Source organism: Kogia breviceps, chromosome 1 (genome assembly GCF_026419965.1).
Source record: "Kogia breviceps isolate mKogBre1 chromosome 1, mKogBre1 haplotype 1, whole genome shotgun sequence".
Classification (NCBI taxonomy): Eukaryota; Metazoa; Chordata; class Mammalia; order Artiodactyla; family Physeteridae; genus Kogia; species Kogia breviceps.
The window spans coordinates 142,926,537-142,949,520 of NC_081310.1; positions in this window are offsets into that span (position 1 = coordinate 142,926,537).

Below are 22,984 nucleotides of genomic sequence, written 5' to 3' on the forward strand. Positions count from 1 at the left end.
TCTACACAATATACTAATAAGAGAAATCAAAGATTTATTTCATTAGAGAGATATAGCATGCTCATGAATTGGAAGACTTAATACGGTAAAGATATCAATTCTCCCCAAATTGATACACAAGTTTAACATAATTCTTGTCAAACTCCCAGCAAGATTTCTGTAGATACCAATAAGACTATTCTAAAATTAATGCAGCAAGACAAAGGAACTAGATTAGCTACTATGGACTGAATATTTGTCTCTCCCCAATTCACATGTTGAAACCCTAATCCCTAACTTTATGGTATTTTTAGATGAGGCTTTTGGGAAGTAGTTAGGTCATGAGAGTAGAGCTTTCATGATGGGCTTAATAACTTTATAAGAAGAGACAGGAGAGAGCTTGCTTCCTCTCTTCTCTCTGCCGTGTGAAGACACAGCCAGAAGACAGTTATCTGTGCTTTTGCAAAACATTAACATTGGGAGAAACTGGGTAAAGCATTTATGGGACCTCTCTGTATTATTTCTTGTAACTACATGTAAATCTATAATTATCTCAAGATTAAAAATTTAATTAAAAAAAATTATTGTTGAAGTAATAAATGTAGTGCATGAACTAAGAATAAAGGAAAAATGATTCTCCAAAGAAATTATGGTGGTGTTACTAGAAGAATAGAGAGTGAATACTGTGTGCAAACACACAGCTGTCCAACATAGAAAGACATCATCAAAGCTTATTTATTCCTGTTGCTAGATGTTATTGTTTCATATTTACATTATTTAGCATCAAGGATTTGGAAAAGCAAACATGATTTGTCTTTCCTCTACCAATGGCAATCTTGGAATTACTTACTTTCTGATATAGTCTTTAATAATACTTCGGAAAAATACACACATAACCTCCTACTACATTGAAGATGATAACGTGTTTTAGAGATGGGGCAATAAAATAAATAAATTAGATTTACAAATAACACCTTCCTGTTGACCTCAACTTTTTATAAATTAGAGAGTTGTACAGAATATCTAAAGCCACCGTTACAGAGTAATGAGCTTAACAAGCTCTTAATAGTTATCATTATAGTATTTAAGGTTATTTTTTAAAGATGTCCTGCCTCCATATTCCCTGTGTTCAAATTACAGAAGTCTGTCTCAGCTAAGCAGGAGAATGGAAGCACAAGGAGTGGGAAGTTGGCCAAGTTACCATTAGCACCAATCAGCATCCTCTCTACTCTCACAGAGGGCTAGGAACTGGACTATCAAGGAAGCAGACTCCAAAAAAGCAGGTCTTTCTTGGATTCACCAAAGGCTTTTTAATTGCCTCCAAAAGTAAAAACGTCATTTATGCAGACCACTGAGGAGAGTGTGGCTTGTAATTGGATATACCACTTCACACTACAATGGTACCGTGTTCAAGCATCCATTGCAAGGAATAAATATTATCACTCTACAAGCAGTATATAAGCCTTGCTAGAGAGGCAAATACAGTGGTGTGTAATTGGCAAAGTGGCCTATAAGGTGCCTTTTTAATTTAAGATTTCACAATTTCATAAATAGTACTAAATTTTTTTTTGGTTTTTTTTGTTTTTTTTAATTTTTTTGTGGTACGTGGGCCTCTCACTGTTGTGGCCTCTCCCGTTGTGGAGCACAGGCTCCAGACGCACAGGCTCAGCGGCCATGGCTCACAGGCCTAGCCGCTCCGCAGCACGTGGGATCTTCCCAGACCGGGGCACGAATCCGTGTCCCCTGCATTGGCAGGTGGACTCTCAACCACTGCGCCACTAGGGAAGCCCAAGTACTAAATGTTAATGATAATGAAAGTTCACATGTATATGATGCTTTATGTTTGAAAATTACTTTCACTTCAATCATTGCATTTTATTCTTACAATCGGCCCTATGAGGCAATTATTCTTCCTTTTACAAATGAGAAACAGGTTTGAAGAGGTGATGTGACTCTAGAAGAATATAAAGCCAGTGAGTGGTGGCAGGTGGACCTGAACCCAGGTCTCACTATATGCAATTCTCTGGCTCTCTAATGAGACCATATCCTATTAACAATGTATGTGGTACCAGAGGAGCAATGGAAATAAAATAATACTTTCAAAGAAATAAAATTAGCTCTAAATTCTTTTACCTACTATCCAAGTATATTAAGAAAGTGGCTTGGTTACAAATCTGAGAACTGGATAGACTGGGAATGGTAGTCAGAAGACCCCCATTCAACTGCCAGTAATGGATTACTTCTTTACTTTTTATTGATATGCAGCATACTCTTTTACAGACCTCAGGCACATTTACACAGCACAGTAATAAAAGATAGTGCCTGAACCAAGGATGCAGACTGTGCATGTAAAACAGAAGCAGAGTGGATATACACTCATAGAGATTTACAAAGACACACACACACACACACACACACACACACACACACACACACACACAAAACTGCTGGTATCTGAATGAAAAGAAGCTGACTCCTGACACTCAAAGTCAAAATTTAATGGTTAGCAAGTAAGAAGCCATTTTCCTAGGAAGCATAATTTGAATTGGGTAAGATGGGTTGCTTTTCTAAGGTCTGCAGAAGACCATTTTTCAAGGTTCAGGCTATTATTAATAGCTTTTATTTTTTTCTAAAACTATTTTGTGGCTGGCACTGAACTAGGAGAAATTTACATATATTATGCCTACTCATTACAAAAATACTACAGGCTAGGTATTTCTATCCACATTTAACAGAAATACAGACTAAGGTTCAAGATGTTAAAATTGCATGCTTAAGATGTTACAGCTGGTGACTAGGACTCCAGTCTAACTATGTTGGACTATAAAGTCTACTTTGCTTTTTAACCATCATACCCCAGTTTGATTTTATGAATGTGGTCACCCATCTTTTCCATCTCTTATCACAGATATTTGGCAGGCATTAGAGTTAGGAAAAGTGGGGATACTCTTTTATGCCCCTCTTCTGTCATTTGATAGTAGGAAGAAGTGAAAGGCTCTCTTGCTTTGGGGAGGTATTCATGTACCAAAAGTAAACAAAACATCAACTGTACAATATAGTACTTGCACAGGGATATACTTACAGACTTATGGAATAGAATTGAGAGTCTAGAAATAAACCCATATATACACAGACAATTAATTTTGACAAGGTGCCAAGACAACTCAATAGGGAAAGAACAGTCTCTTCAATAAATTATGCTGGTAAAGCTGGATAACCACATGCAAAATAGTGAACCTGGACCCCCCACTTCTTACCTTATACAAAAATTAACTCAAAATGGATCAAAGACTTAAATGTAAGAGCTAAAACTATAAAACTATTAGCAAGAAAACAGGGATAAATCTTCATGACTTTGGATTTGGCAATGAATTCTGAGATTTGACACCAAAAGCACATGCAACAAAAGATGGTAGCTACATTAAAAGATAGATAGGGCTTCCCTGGTGGCACAGTGGTTGAGAGTCCACCTGCCGATGCAGGGGACACGGGTTCGTGCCCTGGTCTGGAAGGATCCCACATGCCGCGGAGCAGCTAGGTCTGTGAGCCATGGCCGCTGAGCCTGGACATCCAGAGCCTGTGCTCCACAACAGGAGAGACCACAACAGTGAGAGGCCCGCGTACCGCAAAAAAAAAAAAAAAAAAAAAAGATAGATAAATTAAGCTTCTTAAAAATAAAAACTTAGGTCCATCAAAAGACACTCATATCCATTCATATCTATCAAGAAAGTAGAAAGATGACCTACAGAATGAGAGAAAATCTTTGTAAATCACATATCTGATAAAGGTTTAGTTTCAAGAATGTATAAAGAACACTTAAACAACAAAAAAGACAACCCAATTAAATAATATGCAAACTACTTGAATAGACATTTCTCTAAAGAAGATATAGAAATGGCTAACAAGCACATAAAAAGATGTTCAATGATTGGTCATTAAGGAAATTCAAATCAAAACCACAATGGTATACTACTTCACACCCACTATGAAGGCTGATAATACATACATACATACCTAAACTAACAAGTGTTGGTGAGGATGTATAGGAACCTTCACACATTCCTAATGAGAATGTAAAATGTTGCAGCAACTTTGGAAAATAGCTTTGTGTTTCCTCAAAAGATTAAACATAGACTTATAATATGACTCAGCAATTCCACTCCTAGGTATATACCCCAAAGAACTGAAAATGGGTACTCAAGCAAACACTTGTTCCTGAGTGTTCAGAGCAACACTATTTACAATAGTTAAAAGGTGGAAAGAACGTAAATGTTTGTCAACAGATGAATGGATAAGCAAATTGTGGTGTATTACACAATGTAATATTATGCAGTCATAAAAAGGAATCAATTACTGATATATACTACAACTTGAATGAACCTCAAAAACATTATGCTGAAAAAAGCAAGATGTAAAAGGTCACATGTATGAGTCCTTTGATGAGAAGTGTCATGAATAGGAAAATCCATAGAGACAGAAATCAATTAGTAGTGCCAGAGATGAGAGTAGGGGAAAATAGAGAGTGGAGTACAAGGTAGGGATGTTCTTATGTGATGAAAATGTTTAGAAACTAGAGAGGTGGTGGTTTCCCAACACTGTGAGTGCACTAAATGACAATGAATTGTATACTTTAGAAAGGTTAATTGTATGTTATTTGAATTTCACTTCAATAAAAAACAAGTGAGCAGTTCTGAGCTCAGTCATGAGCTCAAACATCTTTGCTACTTTATTTCTGAGATAAACTTGGGTCGACTCTGATCTCTCTGTTTATTATATTCCCTATCTAAATTCCTTGCTTTCATATATCTCATTTTTCACCACTATAACTAGATCACAAGGATATCAAGCACCCCACTTCATTTAGCTCCTATGTCTTTAAGTAATGTCCGAAATATACATCTTTTACCTAATAAAATGTCCGTATATCCTCAGCCTTTTAATGATATATTAAAAATTTTTTGAACTTCTCTCCATAAATATCATGAGAAAAGCTTTATAATCAAATATCTTTTGATGTCATCAAAGCACTGAGAAAATGACTGTCATCCAGGAGAAAAATATCAATACCAAATTGATTTTGTTAGCATTCAAACTGCACCACAGAAAAACTAAGAAAACCTAATTTTGATTTGATCAAAACTTTTTGCAACTGTAAAATAAGATAAAAGGTACAATGAATAGAACTGGGATGACTTAGAAATATTCATCAAGTCAGCAACTAACAGAATCACATGTTACCATCTTGATATTTTTAACAGTGACTTCAGATTATATGATTCTCATGGACTGGCAGATGTGGGCAGGGTTAAATCTGGTTTTGGAATTTTTTTAAAAACCCTCTTTGTAGTCTAGACAATGTTGCACTTTTTTAAACTTTGGAGGAGTTATTTAATTTACAGAGGATTTTTTTCAAGCACAAAATGTGGTCATATGTGGAAAAATGTTTTGTGAAAATACAAAAAAAACAAAAAAAACCTACAGTATAAAATAACATTCTTTACACACTCTCTGTAAAAATTGGTGACAAAAAATATATATAACAATTAAAGCTGCTGGATCATGTAATGAGATTTTTAACAAGTGTATTCATTCATTCAACATTTATTGGACTTAACGTATGGTAGGTAACATAATAGGTACTGGGAATATGGAAGACAAAAAGAAAGTCTTTGACCTCTATTTGTTCTCCATATGATAAGTGCTACAACTTAAAGACAGGATACAATCAGAGGATAGATGGAATATGATGAATATGATGGAAAGAATCAAAGGATGCTTCCTATGAGATGTTATGTTAAAGCATCACTTCAATCCTGAGAGAAGGGTTCAGCAAATCAACAAAAACTAAAACTAAATCTCTGTCTGAGAGTTAAACAGACAAAGGCACCTAGTCATGATAAATGATGTATGGGGAGAAATGCAAGTATTTTAATAGAAAAAAAAAGACAGGAAGGAAGAGTTATATAAGTTCAAGCTAAAATGCTAAGCAAGGATCAAATCCTGAAGGAAATCAAATCAGGTGACTTGAAAAGGAGTGTGCCCTTGATATGGAAGACATTCAGAAAGAATCAAATGCTTTGAACATATGAGAGATTTGATAATATTTGCAGCTGAGTATAAACCTGGATTGCAGTATGATACATAGGTTGAAGAGACTTCATTTCTAGCAATATTGGAGACTAGATGGTAGACTAGATGTGTGTAAAACCCTTCCAGTACAAAAAAAAAAAAAAAAATTATTAACAATGACTGCTTAAATTTAAATAACATTTTTAACAATGAATGAAATGGAAATAAAGGGAAACCATTTGAGGTCCAAAATGTCAAAAGAGCATGATTCCTAAATATAGGTGAGCTCTGTGGTCTTCATTTTCTCAGGGGATTGGGATATTTTACAATCCTGAGTACACAGGAGCCTGGGTATCAACAGGGCAGCCGCTTATACCTATCAAGAACAAGAGAAAAGGTTTGGTGCCAGTCATTGCGAGAGGTCAGACCAGAAACCCCCAATGAAGCAAAAACCCTAGAAAAGAGATCTCATTAGGTGGTAAACTAAAACAAAACAAAACAAAAACACAGAGATAGAAAGTAAGGAAAGTTTGGGTACAGGGCAGAAAATCTCCCCTAAAGTTCCTAACCAGCACTCATAGAGTATTACAGTTCGAACTCACCAGCACCAGGCAAAGGAAAATGAAAATGCCCTGTGACATAGTGCACATTAAAACCAGGAATTGCCACAGATGGAGTTTCATAGAAATTATCTAACAATAGATGAAAATCACAGAACACCAAGGAAATAAATCATTAAGAATGAGAATTCTATAGAAAAAACAAAAATCTGAAGATATTAGGATTATCAGACACAAAGTATAAAATATGTTTCAAGAACCAAAAGAGACTAAAGAATAATAAAAGAAATAAGACTATCAAACATGATCCAGGCAGATTTGATAAAGGACAAAACAAACATCCTGGAAATAAATATTTTAACTGAAATTTAAAACTTAATGGACAGGTTTACCAGCTAAAGATGGAATTCATACATTAAAGAATGGGCATTTAAAAATAAAGAATTCGGGGCTTCCCTGGTGGTGCAGTGGTTGAGAGTCCACCTGCCGATGCAGGGAACACGGGTTCGTGCCCCGGTCTGGGAAGATCCCACATGCTGTGGAGCCCCTGGGCCCCTGAGCCATGGTCGCTGAGCCTGTGCGTCTGGAGCCTGTGCTCCGCAACGGGAGAGACCACAACAGTGAGAGGCCCGCGTAACGCAAAACATTTTAAAAATTAAATTAAATTAAATTAAATTTAAAAACAATTCAACACAGAGAATATACAAAATAGTATATGTGGAAAACACATTAAAATGCATAGATAGAGTATCAGAGCTCTAAATGAAGAGACTAGAAAGTATGGGGAAGGAGCCATATTAGAAAGAGTTATTGGCTGAGTCTTTTGCCTCTGGCTATAAAGAAAAAGCTTTTATCAGACCAACCTCCTACTAAGAAGAACTGCAATACTGGATAAATAAACAAACAACTGTTTAAAACCATTAGCAAGCAACCAAGACAGCTAGGACGTTAAGTGCCAAGATCCTGGAGAAAAGAGAAATCTCATTAAAAGTGAGCTTGACATTCTCCAGCTAATTTTTCCCCTCAAGACATCTGCTGATTTGTAAAAATCTCCAGGTCAAGCAATAAGCTGTCGCTCAAATCAGAGTCTTCCACTTCTGAAAGATGTAGTAACAGGGACTAGATTTACCTCCCCACCCACTGAAATAAACAGAGAAAATACAAGAAGAAATGGCTTTCAGGACATGGGACACCAGGCAACAAAGAATAGTAATCCCTGAAAGATGTAAAACAAATAAATTATACTATACTGGTGAGTTTCTGTAGCCCAGAAAGTGATAAATTGTTACCATAATGATAGGTAAGAAATACTACTTTAATTTCAATTTCCTATTATAAGTGAGGATAAATATATTTTCTTATATTAAAGGACCATTTCAGTATTGGTTGTTTGTTCATGTCTCCTGCCAACTTTATATAAGGTCTTTTTCATTTCAATTTTTTACAGTTCTTTATAAGTTAGAAATAATTCTCTTTTACCTGAGATATATATTGCAAACACATCATTTTGTCATTTGACTTTGTCATACAAATCTTTTCTATTTGTGTAGTCAAAGGTAGTAATTGTTTTTACTGAATCTAGATTTCAAGGCATAGTTAAGGAAGTACCCAGTTTATCATTTGTGAATGTGAAGTTATTCATTCCTATATGTTAATTCTCTGCCTGCTATCTTACTGAATTCTTTTATTGTTTAGGTCTTATCACTGACCCTTCGGTATTTCCCAGGTATACTATATACCATTGTATCATCTGCACATAGAGATAGTTTTACTTCTTTTCCAATTCTTATAACTCTGAATGTTTTCTCTTGTCTAATTTCATTTGCTAATACCTCCAGTATAATGTAAAATATTAGTGACTATGATAGGCATACTGTCTCTATGACAATGAGGTGTTTGTATGTGTGTGTGTGTTAAGAAAGTATTCATTAATTCTATTTTTCTCCTTACAGCTCTTAATACAGTATATTGCATTGGTAGATTTTCAAATATTAAACCAACTATGCATTCCTAGAATAAATCCTACTGGGTCATGAGTGTTTTATTTTCTTCTTGTAGTGCTGGAATTTGATTGCTAATATTTATTTAGCATTTTTTTGCAGTGATGCTTGTACATTACATTGGTCAATAATTTCTTTGTACTATCTTTACCAGTTTTAGCTGTTAAGGTTGTATTTGCTTTATAAAAAGTGTTTGGATATTTCCCTTGATTTCCTTTGTTCTGGAACAATTTATAGAGCATGAGGACTATCTGTCTAGACTTTAAATATTTGATAGAATTCCCTTCTGAAGTTGTTTATTGATAATTTTTGATATTTCTTCTGTGAAAATTGCTCTGTTTAAACTTTATATCTCTAATGGGTTTGACTGAACAAGTAAACTGTATTCCCCTAGGAAATCATGCATTTCATCTAGATCTTCAAATGTATTTGCATAGAGGTTAGCAATAGTCTCTTTTGATTGTTTTAGAATTTCTTCTGTTTCCGTGACTACTTTTCCCTTGTCATTTCTTAGTTTGCATTACTTGTAATTTCTCCCATTTTGGGGGGGATTAATTAGCAGTTTGCCTATTTTGTTAATTCTTCTCCAAAGCCAAACTTTCATTTAATAATTAGATACACTGAGTCTCAAATCACTAAATCATTAACTTCTGCTTTTATCTTTATAGTTTCCTTTCTTAAGCTTTCATTCTTTTTTTTAATTCTTTGTATAGCTTTTTGAGTTGATACTTTAATACATCTATTTTCATTCTTTTATTTTTATGTTTTCAAGGCTGTAATATTTTTCTCAGCTCACTCCTTTCATGTAACACATAGATTCTGACATGTAGTGTTTACATCACAGATTTTTAAAAATATTATAAATTGTTTGCATTTCCAAGAGTTGTTTGATAGAAGTGTTTTTAATATTTAGATGAAAAGATATTTTTGTTATTGAGTTTTAGTTTATTTCATTATGACCACAGAGTTAATTTACTAAACTTTCTGATATCCTCTTTGTGACCTAATATATAATTGACTTTTTTTTTTTTTTTTTTTTGCACATAAAATATTCCCTTCCAAAAGTGTAAAGGAATTCTAACTTAGAAGAGTTGCATAGGGTAAATTGGAAGCTAAAAATTTTTTTTTTTTTAAACATCTTTATTTGAGTATAACTGTTTTACTATAGTGTGTTAGTTTCTCCTTTACAACAAAGTGAATCAGTTATACATATACATATGTTCCCATATCTCTTCCCTCTTACGTGACCCTCCCTCCCACCCTCCCTATCCCACCCCTCTAGATGGTCAAAAAGCACAGAGGTGAACTCCCTGTGCTATGAGGCAGCTTCCCACTAGCTATCTAATTTACTTTTGGTAGTGTGTATATGTCCCTGCCACTCTCTCACATCATCACAGCTTACCCTTCCCCCTCCCCATATCCTCAAGTCCATGCTCTAGTAGGTCTGTGTTTTATTCCAGTCCTACCACTAATCTCTTCATGACATTTTTTTTCTTAGATTCCATATATATGTGTTAGCATACGGTATTTGTTTTTCTCCTTCTGACTTACTTCACTCTGTATGACAGACTCCAGGTCTATCCACCTCATTGCAAATAACTCCGTTTCATTTCTTTTTATGGCTGAGTAATATTCCATTGTATATATGTGCCACATCTTCTTTATCCATTCATCTGTTGATGGGTGCTTAGGTTGCTTCCATGTCCTGGCTATCGTAAATAGAGCTGCAATAAACATTTTGGTACATGACTCTTTTTGAATTATGGTTTTCTCAGGGTATATGCCTAGTAGTGGGATTGTGGGGTCATATGGTAGTTCTATTTGTAGTTTTTTAAGGAACCTCCATACTGTTCTCCATAGTGGCTGTATCAATTTACATTCCCACCAGCAGTGCAAGAGAGTTCCCTTTTCTCCACACCCTCTCCAGCATTTATTGTTTAGTCTAGAGTTTTTGATGATGGCAAACCTGACCGGTGTGAGATGATATCTCATTGTTGTTTTGATTTGCATTTCTCTAATGATTAATGATGTTGAGCATTGTTTCATGTGTTTGTTGGCAATCTGATTTTTATAATTATCCAATATAGGCTTGAGAAGTTTTATTCTCTAGTACTAATATTAGTAAATATATTTTCATAACTTCTAACTTATTACTTTGTTAGGTTTTCTTTATCTTACTTATTTTTGCTACTTGACCTGTCTTGTACTGAGATTGGTATCCTAAAGTTTGCTCTTATCAGTGTGTTTCTTGCTCTGCCTAATTATTAACTGTTATATCTTCATTATGATTTATGACTTAGAATATACAACTATTCTTTTTTCAAGCTCAATACTTTTATTCCGTTAAACTTTGATATCAAGATTGCAAATCTGTTTTTTTTTTTTATTGCTTTCATTTACCTGAATATCTTTGCCCTTCCTATATGCCACCCTTTATAAATCACTTTTAGGTTTGTCTCTTGTATAAAACACATAGTTAGATGTATTTTGTGAACCAAATTTAAAATCTCTTTCTTTTTATTTGGTTAATCCCATTCACATTTATTGATATAACTGATAAATTTTAATATAACTATTACATGTACTGTGTTTATTTTCCATGTTTGTTTACCTACATTATATGTTTTTTCTTGTTTTTAATTTTGTTTCTTTGGTATTTAGAAAGATTTACATTTTGATTGTATTAGTTACTTTTGCACTTATACAACTGTTAAAATTTCCTTATAATCCTATTTTCTTATTTAATCTTTTACTATCTAATACCACTCTTTGGCTCTCAAATATTGCTTATATAATAATCAATGAGCTTATTCTACTTTTTCATTATTTCTCCCTACTCCTATTTTAGCTTCATTATTTCTACTTTCTAAGAGCATATATTTATACATTATTCTTCTACCCATCCTCAACTTTATTAATCTTATATTTTATTTATTTTTTAAAATAAATTTATTTATTTTATTTTTGGCTGGGTTGGGTCTTCATTGCCATGTGTGGGCTTTCTCTAGTTGCAGCGAGTGGGGGCTACTCTTCGTTGTGGTGTGCAGGCTTTTCTTGTCGCAGAGTATGGGCTCTAGGTATGCGGGCTTAAGTAGTTGTGGCTCACAGGCTTTGTTGCTCCACGGCATGTGGGATCTTCCTGGACCTGGGCTCAAACCCATGTCCCCTACAGTAGCAGGCAGATTCTTAACCACTGCACCACCAGGGAAGCCCTAATCTTACATTTTAAATTAAAAAGCTTCTGTTACTAAATTTCTCTAGTCATTTCTTGGTTGAATGATGCTCACTCTTTAATAGATTGGCCCAAGAAGGGCTCAAGGATACAATACTATTTGAGTTATTGCAAGTTACAACTATTTTTACATGGCCATGATATTTAAAGGACAACTATTATGGATATAAAATCCTGATTCATGTTTTATTTCTTTGAATTTCTTGAAAATGCTGCTCCTCTGATAGCCTGATTTACATGATGCTTTTCTAGAGGCCCTGAAAATCTTCTCTTTATAACTTGTAGTTTTACTTGAATACATATCAGTGTTGGTAATTCCAGGACAATTTTCCCAGCTAGGTCCTTTTAATAAATAAATAAATAAAGATTATATATACATATCTATATTTTATTTCAGAAAGTTTTTCCATTAGAATTTTACATATTAGTTCTGTTTCCATGTTTAATTTTTCATCTTCAGGGATTCCAGACATTACTACATTGTATCTTCTTTGACAGTATTAATTTAAATACTTTCTCTCTGACTCTTTTTACTTTTTTATTGTTGTTTTCTGAATTTATTTAGAGTATCTTAGTTTTTATTCAAATCTATTCCTTCTGGGCCTCTTGTAATTTGGTCTTTATTTCTCATATGATTTTGTCATTTCTTATATTTTCCTGAATTCAATCGATTCTTAATTTATTTCTTCTTATTTTTTTATGTCCAGTTTTGTACTAAATTTTAAAATATCTGATATAAGCTATTTCTTCATGTGCTTGTTTGATGATACATGCTTCAGTATGGAATTATGTATTACAGTTATCTTCTGCTTCCTGGTTAATTAGGGGTGGGGGAGTGGGATTTTCTTCATCTGAAAAATTTGTATTAGCATTCATGTGTTCTATTTTTTTTCTTGTAGTACCTCTTTATATGTAAAACTGCTTGTACTTTTGCATTTCTGTGAACAGGCTGAAAGTTTGGGATAGTTTAAAAGATTGCTAGTTCAAGAGCACTTTTGTGTCAGTGTTACAACATAGTTTCTTTAATAGATGGTTCTTTTTTAAAGGGTGGTGGTAAAGGGTGATATCCTTTGATTATTTTAAATTTTATTTTATCTTACAGGATCATAAATTTCCCCTCTTACTCTTTTTCTCTTCGCAGTGAAGTTTCCAAAATGTGCTTCTTCTGTTCTTTTCACTCTCCTCTTCACATATGTTGCCCTTCCAATTGCCTCCTTATAGGCCTCCCTCGCCTTTAAGTAAGCATCTTTCTTACACTCAGTGCTCAAAATTAGCAGGACTCTTTTTTCAGTATTTCCTTACATAGATTGACTTTCCCTTTTTCCTGTTGATTTTAGTTCAGTTCTAGGTCCTTCATTTCCCTCTTCTTTCTTCCACAATTTTTCTGTACCCATCCTGCTTTCTGCAAAGGTTTGTGGTGGAGATCCAAGAAATAGCTCCACTGAAAATGATGTTTATTTTTTTACTTGTAGGCATTTTAAAGTATGTAATTTCTCTGACTTATAATTATACTAAAGGTATGGGATTTGTGTGGTTATATTTGTTCTTCTACTTCAGGAGTCAGTAAACTATGGCTCCCAGGCCAAATCTGGTATACCACCTGTTTTTGAAATAAAGTCATGCTTTTTTTACTTATGCATTTTTATGACTGCTTTCACAATACAATAGCATAATAAATTAGTTATAACAGAGATTCTGTGGCTCACAAAGCCTAAACTATTTTCTATCTGTCCCTTTACAAAATAAGTTTGCTGATCCCTGATCTACATGATTTTTATAGTTTTTGGAGGATGTGTTAGAAGATTCCAATTTAGGTGTGTGCCATTAACTTGACTATACAGACATCCTCCTAGAGAACTGAATGTTAAGCATTCAATTTCCTTAAAATGCCATAGCCTTAAGAGCCTTAAAATTGAAATGCAAAAAAAACAAAACAATACCACACATAACCCTATTTTTTCTGGCAGTAGGAGAAATATAAGTAATATTTCTAAATGCCTACTGTGAGATAGGCACTTGGAACTTTGCATATTTTATAATATTCCATGCCAAAACTCAGGGAATTATTCATTATCCTTTCCTCTGCCACAGATGAGGATGCTGGCGCTCAAAAAGAATGCTTACTTTGTTCAAGGTATTTTTACTGATAAATAGAAGAACTGGTATTCCAGCTCAGGCTTCTCTGGTTCTAAATCCTATATTCTACTAGATCTCTTCTGCTAATTCATGAATGTAAATTAGGCAAATTATACAGATAGTTTAGGTTAAGTCTCAAGAATTAAATGCCATTCAAGAATATTCACTCTTCTGTTTAAACTAGCTCCTATCCCTAATTAACTTGAACCATTTAATTCCACAACACATACTCCCAACCCCTTTCTTTATTCTTGTGCCTAACTTTCATGAAAGAGAACTGTGCCCAAATGAAGGAACACCAAGCCAAACATTCTAGTAATACACTGTCAACCATGTCAGGAAAATTGTACCTTGGGGACCTACCATCTTTCTCAGCAAAGAGCTATCAAATTTGGTCTAAGAGCTTAGACCAAAGAGCTACCCACTTTGGTCTAAGTGTAAGACCCTGAAAGCCATAATGATTATATATTTGAAGTCTTCCTGTTGTGTCACATGTTGCCAAGCCTCACAAATCAAAAAGAATAAGAATGGCACAAACACACACATACACACACACACACACACACACACACACACACACACACACACACACTATGTACAGACTTGCCAGAGCAAAATATGCACTGTTCAGGAGCTCCTGAAATTGAGACATTAGATTGCTTAGACTGTACCCCACAATAAAGTAACCTAAAGCAAAACATGCACCCAGGGTGCCCTGAGGAGCTGTTTGGTGTTCTTTATAATATGTTTTGCCCATTTCAAAACAATCAGTCCTTCTATCCCCCACCCCATCTTAAGAGTGTGTTTCTCCAGGCTTTGCCTCTCATTACAACCAACAAACTATTGAGTCCATTCATATTGCACAAAACAATTTCATATCGGAGAGAATTGGTACAAAACAATCTAGTTTTGACACCAGTTGGCTAGTGTACATTCAAGGACTTTCTCTGAGCAGACAGTGTTCCTCTGGTTAAAAACTGCTATTTTAAAAGTTGTTTGGGGAATTCAATGGAGTTTACTTAAGACCTCGCTTCCTTCATTCCTCCAAAATTAGATTTCCTATAGTAGTCATTCCACAGACACTATCTCAGGCAGTTTCTACTCAGAGTATGTTTTGCTTAAAATGGAAAACAAAGAAATCTTGCAGGCTTGCAGTCTGGGGATAGGAATTTATTTCAATAATAGGAATGACAACAAACTGGATAATTTCTGCATTTAAAAATTCTGTTTGATTCTGAAAGTTTTAACCACAGGAGTGAGAGTAGCCATGAACATGATGGGATTCTAATTAGATGGATATAACAATATCAGTCAAAGCTACACTGAGTATATTCCCCTTTCAGATATCTGTGAAAGGGTAACATCATTTTTTGATAATAAGAATAAAATAAGAAAAAATACATGCACTTGAAATAAAAGTAAAAAGTGGGAGGAGCTCACACAGCTTAGTAGGCTCCAGCCATGAGAAGGTACATGAAAGAGTTTGTACTCCTGACAAAAGAATGCCAACAAAGTAAAGAATATGACTTATTTAAGAAAAAAAAGGATGATTTTAGTCTGTTTGCTTGAGGAAGTTTTCAGCTACTGCTGACATTTTGTTTCTCCTCTACTGGTCAGAGGCAGGGTTAGTAATAAACCACATTATTATACAGCTATGTCTCACCCATCCATTTTCACTTTTCTGCTTGGAAAGAAACTCTAGAAATCAGGAATCCGGGGCTGGGAAAAGAGAGATGTATACTTTACTGAGATTATGAATAAGGTTCAAGGAAATATCTGTAGCCCACTGCTGGGAATGCTTGACTGCTTTTGCATTCCTCCAGAGATTTGGGATAACCCAGAGAGAGGGCATAGAACAGAGTCAACAAACTATTAGCAAAATACTATACTTAGGATTATAGGAGAGTCTATTATAAGTCAGACATGATTGTAGCCCTGATTCTACCATTTATTCACTCAGAACCTCTATCAAATTACATTACATCTCAACTCTCAGTTCACTCATTTATGTACTGAGGGTAATAATTATATTCACCTTCCAAGTGGTTTCATGCATAGAAGAAAATAATACATTTAAAGTTTAAAAATTTTTGTTATCAGTACAAACTTTAGGACTTGCTGCATATAACACTCATTTTGTACTTGAGCATGTAAGTTTCTTAAGCTCCTTTAATGCAGGGACCATATCTTATTCTTCCTCATCAATTACTTAGTTCCTATGCCATTTCTGAGTCAATAACAGAGAAAAAGAGAAGTTGAAGAAGATTTTGACTGATGGTCTCAACTTTTGTTAAAAGGAGTTATATGTTATCTGTTAAGATTGAGAACAAGAGGCGTTAAGGAAAGAGGTACATACTTATAATACTTAGTGATGCAGTGGGAGAGGGAGTGAACCAAAGATAAGTAAAAGGATTGAAAGTCGTTCTAAAGACTCAGTTCAGGTCAGGGAGCATAAATTTGCATTGTTTTAAATCATCCTGGGAATTGCAGGTAAGAAAGCAGAAGGCAAGGACACAGCGCATAGCACAGGGAACTCTACCCAATATCTTGTAATAACCTATAATGGAAAAGAATCTGAAAAAAAAAAATATATATATATATATAAAACTGAATCACTTTGCTGTACACCTGAAACTAACACAATATTGTAAATCAACTATACTTCAAATAAATAAATATTTTTTTAAAAAAAGAAAGAAGGCAAAATGAATCATGATTACACTTCACCAGAAGAGAACAACAGTTAGATGGGTATAGGAAAATCAAGTGAACAATTTTTAAAAAAAACTGAACAGAGGTCTATAGGAGGCTCTTAGAATAGAGAAATTGGAAGCATTTCAAGAAATATATGACTCATAATTGGAAGAAAATATAAGGAAAGTTAGTAGCTGGGTGATGAGGTCAGAGGCTACAAGCAGAGAATGAAAGTGTTACTGGAGTCTCAGTTGCTAAGAAGGGGAATTATAATGATGACAAATTCAGGAGGTATTCCTGTGAGGAGAAACCTAAGTGAAAATAAAGGTAAAGGTGAATAGAGTTTAAAAGGTACAGGAGACTTCCAGTTTCAGCTTTGACATGTAAAGAGCTTGGAAGTTGTTGCTGTCATCCTTACAACAAGAAATATCTAGACAAGCCAACTCAATGACTTTTCTTGGACCCATCAGAGAAGTGAATTTACAGAGCAAACTACCCCCCTGAATCTGGAGAAACCAGAAAATCCAGAGAGTCACAGCCAAGATTTCCTTACCTGAAGCAGAAACCACTGCAGCAATATACTGGTAGGAACACTGAAACGGTAATTTTGACAAATTTCTGGAGGATGAGTATGGAGAAGTGCGAGCATGAGAAATCCCCAGGGGCTAAGGTCTCAGGTGGGCATCCAAACTTCTATGGACTATACCTCCAGGAAACCCACCAGATTCTCAAGGTGAAGATCCAAGAAAGATCCCCTCAGGTGTCTAGCAGGGGAAGAAAAAGGGTAATCCCTGTGAAACAAGCCCAGAGTCCTCTCCATAACAAAAGCCTATCCTCCAGGGGGAAAATAAAATTACCCTCCAGGCCCTCTAGCCTTCCTATCTCAGATAAGGTGATGGAGAATCTATACAAGAAGAAACCCTTATGATGTCACAGGCCAACTCACCAAGATAAAAAAGGAAAGGGCTCACATCAATAACATTAGAAATGAAAAAGGAGAAGGTACAACTGACACCACAGAAATACAAAGGATCATAAGAGACTACTACAAACAACTATATGCCAATAAGATGGACAACATAGAAGAAATGGACAAATTCTTAGAAAGGTACAACCTTCCAAGACTGAACCAGGAAGAAATAGAAAATATGAAGAGACCATTCACAAACACTGAAATTGAAATAATGATTTTAAAATTTCCAACAAACAGAAGTCCAGAACCATACACAAAAATAAACTCAAAATGGATTAAAGATTTTGAGGTAGAAAATACTACCTCAAATATTTCTTCTACTCAGTTTCTTTCCCTTCTATTACTACAATTACATATACATTACATCTTTTGAAATTGTCTCACGTTTATTTTATGAACTATTCTTTTTCATTCTTATTTCTCTTTGCATTTCAGTTTGGAAAGTTTCTGTTGACCTACTTGCAAACTCACTGATTCTTTCATCAGCTATGTTAAGTCTACTGGCAATCACACCAAAGATATTCTTCATTTCTGTTATGGTGTTTTGGATTTCTAGCATTTCCTTTTGACCCTTTCTTAGAATTTCCATCTCTCTGTATTACTCATCTGTGTTTGGATGTTGTCTACTTTTCCTTAGAGCCCTTAACATAGTAAACATAGCTATTTAAAATTCTCTGCCTGATAATTCCAATATACCTGAATCTAATGGTTGCTTTGTCTCTTCAGGCTGTGAATTTGTTTTTTTCCCCTTTACTGTGCCTTTTAATTTTTTGTTGAAAGCAGGACTTTGCTTTGGGTAAGAGGAATTACATTAATTTTCTATTGCTGCTGTAACAAAGTATCACAAACTTAGTGACTTAAAATGATACAAATTTGTCTTATGATTCTGGAGGTCAGAAGTCCAAAATATGTCTCCTTGGGCTAAAATCAAGGTGTTAGTGTTCCGTTCTGGCAGTTCTAGGGGAAAGTCAGAAGTATTTTCTAGCTTCCAGTGGCCACCTGCATTCCTTGGTTAGTGGCCCCATTATGTACACCATCATCAAAGCCAGCAACATTTGGCTGAATCCTTACAAACTGCCATCTCTCTGGTTCTCTCATTTTGCTCTCCTCTTTCACTTAGCCTTATAATTACATTCGGCCTACCTGGGAAATCCAGGATAATGTCTCCATCTCAAGATCAGCTACTGACAATGTTAATTCCACGTGCAACCTTATTTCCCCTTTTCCTTGTCACAGGTTCTGAATTAAGACTTGGACATCTTTTGGGGAGGGGGAGTGCATTATTTTACTTACCACAGGTCAATAGGCCTTTTGTTTGAAGATTTATGTTTATTCGGCTAGGAGTTGGGCTTTGTTTAACATTTTCTGAAGCTATAGGTGTCAGGGACTTCAATTTCCTCTAGTATTTTGTCTTGGCTCCTCTCTTGACTTTGACCTTCCCTAAATACCTCCTCAGAGAAAATCTGTGCCTTCCAGCTTTTTCAGCTGTAATCTATAGGAGCCCTGTTGGTGTGGTGGTAATGCATGGGAGAAGGGAGTGTTCTATAATCTTTTAATTAAGTCTCAGTCTTTTAATGGACCCATGTCTCTGTCCTGTAACTTTCTTTTTTTTTAATTTTTATTGGAGTATAGTGGATTTATGATGTTGTGTTACTTTCTGTTCTACAGCAAAGTTAATCAGTTATACATATACATATATCCACTCATTTTTAGATTCTTTTCCAATATAGGTCATTACAGAGTACTGAGTACAGTTCCCTGTGTTATACAGTAGGTCCTTATTAGTTATCTATTTTATATATAGTAGTGTGTATATATCATTCCCAATCTCCCAATTTATCCCTCCCTTCCCTTTCCCCCCTGATAACCATAAGTTTGTTTTCTACATCTGTGACTTTATTTCTGTTTTGTAAATAAGTTCATTTGTATCATTTTTTTAGAGTCAACATATAAGTGATTTCATACAATATTTGTCTTTTTCTGTCTGATTTACTTCACTTAGTATGATAATCTCTATGTCCAACCATGTTGCTGCAAATGGCATTATTTTATTCTTTTTATGGCTGAGTAATATTCCATTGTATATATATACACCATTTCTTCTTTATCCATTCATCTGTCGACAGACATTTAGGTTGCTTCCATGTCTTGGCTATCGTAAATAATGCTGCTATGAACATTGGGGCACATGTATCTTTTCAAATTAGAGTTTTCTCTAGATATATGCCCAGGAGTGGGATTGCTGGATCATACGGTAAATCTATTTTTATTTTTTAAGGAACCTCCATACTGTTCTCCATAATGGTTGAACCAATTTACATTCCCACCAACAGACTAGGAGGACTCCCTTTTCTCCATACCCTCTCCAGCATTTATCGTTTGTAGACTTTTTGATGATGGCCATTCTGACCCCTGTGAGATGATACCTCATTGTAGTTTTGATTTGCATGTCTCTGATACTTAGTGACGTCGACCATCTTTTTATGTGCTTTTTGGCTATCTGTTTGTCTTCTTTAGAGAAATGTCTATTTAGATCTTCTACCCATTTTTTGATTGGGTTGTTTGTTTTTTGACAAAGAGCTGCATGAGCTGTTTGTATATTTTGAAGATTAATCCCCTGTCAGTCTCTTCATTTGCAAATATTTTCTCCCATTCTGTGGGTTGCCTTTTCATTTTGTTTATGGCTTCCTTTGCTGTGCAGAAGCTTTTAAGTTTAATTAGGTCCCACTCATTTATTTTTGTTTTTATTTTCATTACTCTAGGAAGTGGATCAAAAAAGATCTTCCTGAGATTTATATCAGAGAGTGTTCTTCTTACGTTTTCCTCTAAGAGTAGTGGAAATTACTCTACTCAAAGAACTTTCCAAACGTAATGGTAAACACCAAACCACAGATCCAGGAAGCTCAGAAAACATTAAACAGAAAAAATAGAAGAGGAAAAAAAAAAAAAAAACAAACTCTATCATATTCAAACTGCAGAACACCAAAGACAAAGGGAAAAAAATATCAAAAGAAGCCGGAGAGGGAAAAGCACTTTACCTGCAGAAGATCAAAATTTTAGTGGACTTTTCATCAGAAACCACAGAATCAAGAAGAGAGTGGAGTGAAATATTTAAATACTCGGGGAAAAAACCCCACCAACCCAGAATTCTATATACAGCAAAATTATCCTTCAAAGGTAAACAAAAAATAATTTATCAGACAAATAAAAATTGAAGGAATTCAATGCCAGCAACTGCAAGAAATATTAAAAGAAGTTCTTCAGGGAGAAGAAAATGTTATGTTAGAAACTCAGATCTATATAAAGAAAAGAAGAGAATCAGAGAGGGATAAATGAATAAATGAAATCTTTTATTTTTCTTATTCTTAGTTGATCCAAAAAATAACTATTTATTTAAAATAAAAATAATAATAATGTATTGAGTGATTATAGAATATGGATGTTAAATGAATGACAGCAATGTCACAAGGTACAGAAGAGAGGAATCGGGAGTACTCTAAGGTACCTTACTATTCATAAAGCAGAATAGGGTTATTTGAAGGAGGGCTTAGCTTATTTATAAAATACATATTATAAACTCTAGAGCAGCTATTAAAAAAGTTTTCAGAAGTATAACTGACACACTAAGAGAGGATATAAAAATGGAATAATATAAAATGCTCAATTAGAGTGAGAGGTAGAAAAAGAAGGCTCTGGCAATGAATACATACAGTTATAAATGTGGTTGATATTAATCCAAATATTTCAAAAATTACTTTAAATGTGAATGGTCTATATACACCAATTAAAAGTCAGAGATTGTCAGAGTGGATTAAAAAAACAACACCAAACTATACGTTGTCTGTAAGCAACTCACTTTAGATGTAAAGACACAGATAAGTCTACAAAATAAAGGGATAGAGAAAGATATACCATGGTAACTCTAATCAAAAGAAAGTTGGGATAGCTATATCAATTTCAGACAAAGCTGATTTCAGAACAAGGAAAGTTATCATGGACAAAAAGGACATTATATACTATTAAAGGGATCAATTCTACAAGACATACCAATTCTAAATGTGTATTCAACCAAAAAGAGTGTTGAAATATAGGAACAAAAGCTGACAGAATTGCAAGAAGAAATAGACAAATCCACTCTTGCAGTTGGAGACTTGATAGATTTAAGTAATTGATAGATCAAGCCAACATAAAATCAGTAAGGATACATTTAACCTGAACAGCACTATCAATCAAATTGATCTAAATCACATTTATAAAATACTCCATCCAACAACATCAGAATACACATTCTTTTTCAGCTCACATGGAACATTCACCAAGATAGACCATATTCTGGGCCCTAAGACACAGCTTTAAAGAATAGAAATCATGGAAAATATGTTTGCAGACCACAATAGAATTGAACTCAGTAACAGAAAGATATTGGGACAATCTCCAAATATTTGAAAATTAAAGAACAAACTTCTAAATGACACATGAGTCAAGAAAGAAATCTTTAGGGAATTTTTAAAATACTTTGAACTAAATGAAAATGAAAACAAAATTTATCACGTTTTGTGGGAGGCAGTGAAAGCAATACTTAGAGGGATATTTATAGCATTAAATACATATTTTAGAAAATAATAAAGGTCTAAAATCAATAACCTATGCTGGAACATTAGGAAATTAAAGGAAGAATAGCAATTTAAGCCTAAAGCAAGCAGAAGAAAAGATATAATAAAAATTAGAATAGAAAAAAATGAAATTTAAAATAGGAAAATAATAAAGAAAATCAAGGAACTCAAAAGGTGATTTTTTAATATATCAAAAAATTGATAACCCCTAGACAGACTAACAAGAGCGAGACAGAGACAGAGAGAGACAGAGAGAATACAAGTTACCAATATCAGAAATTAAAGAGGAGCCATTACTACTGATCTAATGGAAATTAAAAGGATAAACAAGGAATTCTATGAACACTGTAAGACAACCCATCCTTGCCTTTATTCAGGCAACATTTGAATTTTCTCCATAGGCAGTAAGTGGGGTTGCTTTGCGAAACTGCAGAGCAAAATAAAGAATTATTGTTTAACTTTTCAACTTATAAAATATGTTCTTGAAACTCTGTATAGAATCAATAGTCCTGAATGCCAAGGCTTTGGATTGTAAATAGACTTCTTCATAGAAAGCAGTATTTGAATTTAAAAAATGCTAAAAGCATGAAGAACATAGGATATAAATTTTGTACCATAAATGACAGTGTTAGAAAAACTGCATGGTCTTGTAAGAACCACTGAAAAGTTCAATTAACTGGGGGAAGCAGGGAGATGTTTTTTCATTAGTGTAGAATACAGAGAAATTT